The sequence below is a fragment of the Empidonax traillii genome, unplaced genomic scaffold (assembly GCF_003031625.1).
Source record: "Empidonax traillii isolate 1590-97213 ecotype Southwest subspecies unplaced genomic scaffold, ASM303162v1 scaffold1201:size224149, whole genome shotgun sequence".
Classification (NCBI taxonomy): domain Eukaryota; kingdom Metazoa; phylum Chordata; class Aves; order Passeriformes; family Tyrannidae; genus Empidonax; species Empidonax traillii.
The window spans coordinates 213,501-216,164 of record NW_020956394.1 but is presented as its reverse complement, the minus strand read 5'-3'; the positions used below and the strand labels follow the sequence as shown (position 1 = coordinate 216,164).

The following is a 2,664-nucleotide window of genomic DNA, read 5'->3' as shown; positions in this document are numbered from 1 at the left end:
GACTGAGGGGTGCGGGCAGGTCTGAGGGGTGCGGGCAGGGCTCGGCGCTGAGGGGCTCTGGGGTTCGGGCAGGGCTCGGCGCTGAGGGGCTCTGGGGTTCGGGCAGCGCTCGGAGCTCCGGGGCTCGGGGTGCGGGCACAGCGCTCCGTCGGGAGCCGCAGCCCCGGTGCCCCTGTGCAGCCTCGCTGGGGGCAGCGCTGCCCGACCAACAAGTTGCCGGTTCTAGGGAGCGCAGCCTGGCCCGGGGCCATGCGGGAAAGCGGCCCCGGCTCGCGGACCCTTGGCCCGGAGGGGGGCCGGTATGGGATGCGGGGGATCCCGCGGTCCCCCGGCGTTTCCCCGTGCCATGCAGGGCTGGGATGGATGGAGGGAGGTGCTGGGGTTGGCGCTCCCTTGGCGTGGCCGGCCCGGGGTGGGTTTGCCAGAGCTGTTCGCTGTCGGGCTCTGCCGGCGACCGCGATGAATAAAAAAAACCTTTTTGCAATCCGCTGTGAAGCGACGACCTCCCAAGGACGATCGCGCCGCGTCTGCGTACGCGCGGAGCTGTATCCATCTCCCTGTGCCCGCATCTCCCCACCGGGCCGGGAGCGGGTCGTGGGGCGGTCACAGGGGGCCAACCCTGAGGGAGGGGAGTGGAGGGAGGGCAGGACGCGGCCCCAGCGCAGGAAACACGGGGGTGGGCGGGCGGCCGAGCTGCTCCGCAGCCCCTCCATTCCCCGGAGCTCCACTGGTCCAGGGCCCGCTGGGGCTCTGTGCCCGGGACTGAGCAAGGCAAAGCCTCCCCCGGTGCTTGCAGAGGGTCTGTCCGTGCCGTGTCCTGACCCCTGTTTCCTCCGTGCCACCCCCGCAGGTGTCTGGGGTGCAGGACAGCCTTGCTTTGGGGTGTCTGTGGGGCCCTGTCGCGGTGCCGCTGCGTGGGAGCACCTGGTGGGAACGGGGCCCCTGCTGGCTTTGTGCTCACCTTGTGTGGCGCTTTTGTTCTGCTGACCTGCCATTTCAGGGGGTTTTAGGCTTCTTGTGTATTAAAATGCTGCTGCAATACCTGGTGAAAAAGATTGTGGGAATGTTCATTGATTGAAAAAAACCCTCTTGTCGGATTAAACCCTTGACCACTTCCCTCCAAATCTTTTTAAAGTTTGTTTTGCAGACCTGTATTTTAGAGCCAAGTTTGAGCCGCATTAAATTTCAAGCCAGGAAGCCACTCCTGAGTTTGGAAGTACATTGCTTAAAGGGCTTGGGGAGTTCTGCATCATCAGAAGAGCCCAGTAGCTATGGAACCATGTCCCTGTGATTTAAAAACAAAGAATGCATTTCTGAGGTTGCTCTTGCTTATGTAAAACATCACTTATTCATATGAGTGCAAGCTGCCAGTGTTAGTTATAAATACCTTTAAAATTACAGTATATGGAAAGCTTTCATATCTGTTGGAGGTAATTCTTCCAACAGAACAGCGGTTAGCAAAGTTTACTGTGAGTTAAGTTGGATGAACTACCTGTTCTGCTTTAATTTTCAAAACTTGACATTTCCAATGAAGGTTACCAAACAGCTGAGGAGGGATGGGAGTGTCTCTTGCCTCTTGGAGGTGCATTTCATTTGAGCTTCATAATGTTTCACCCAACTCACTGGTCACTGCAGAACTAAAGGGTTAAGTGGGATTCTGGCTTATCTATTGAGAACTAAATTATGGAGCTTAAGTAAGATAATAGTTCTTGTTTCTGGACCAGTCTAAGTGTCTGGGTTAACTACTGCAAACTTAGGCAATATTCAAGTTCTGAATCTCAGCAGAAAACTAGTTAAAGGCTACAGCAACTTCATATAGGATACCCATTAATTTCACCATTCAAATTACAAATAATTGTCCCGTGTGTTCTTCGAGTAACATCTGTTGCATGATATCATGTGGTGGAATGTAGTACAGCCTAATTTGAGTTGATTTGAAACGTTGCCATTGCACTGTAGTAGTGCCTGAGAGGGCGAGAGGGTTTGTGGTGTGAGTGTGTGATGAATAGGTTGGTTACGAGTAGATGATGTTGAGAAAGATGAACTTGCATTTGAACTGCAAAGGATTAAGTGATTTTACTCTGAGCTTGGTTTGTTGGACAGTTTTGCTCAGGCTCCTTTCATCGTTTGCCAGCTAATCTAATCACTGAATTCTACTTACATTAGGAAATGCATCTATGGTTATAAATATAACTGATTAGTACAAAACACCACTAACAGTAGATTCAAGTCTTGGTTTGGAGTGGGAGGAGCAGGCTTGGAAGAGCTGTCTGGCCGCGGCATAGCTTGAACTGCACAGTCTTCTTGGTGATTTAGAATTTGTGCTGTGAAAACCTTCTCTTATTTGGTATTGTTTCTACAAGGATTTGACTCCGCAAAGTGGGGGTGTTCTGAGGCATTATTGTTTGGACTGGGTCACTCTATGTGCTTACCTATATCATGTATATCTATTAAAGTTGTGCATTAATAATTAAGAGGTGACTTGCAAAAATGACAGTACCTAATTAGCCCCCCCCTATAGACAGGAGTACAGACATCACCTCTGTTCCTTCTTGTGGCACTGCAGTGTCAGACAACTGGGATATCAGTGTTTTATGTTCCTGAAATGTGAGCTGAAGGAGCCCTCTAATCCGTAATTTTAGCATTTTAGTTCTGAAAGCACCA

At 51.5% G+C, this 2,664-nt stretch overlaps 1 protein-coding gene across 4 annotated transcripts in view; it reads left to right on the top strand.

Annotated features, from left to right (window-relative positions):
• Positions 1–2,664, top strand: part of LOC114069158 (talin-2) — a 125,318-nt gene that overhangs the window by 1,041 nt on the left and 121,613 nt on the right. The gene's annotated exons all lie outside the window — the stretch shown is intronic.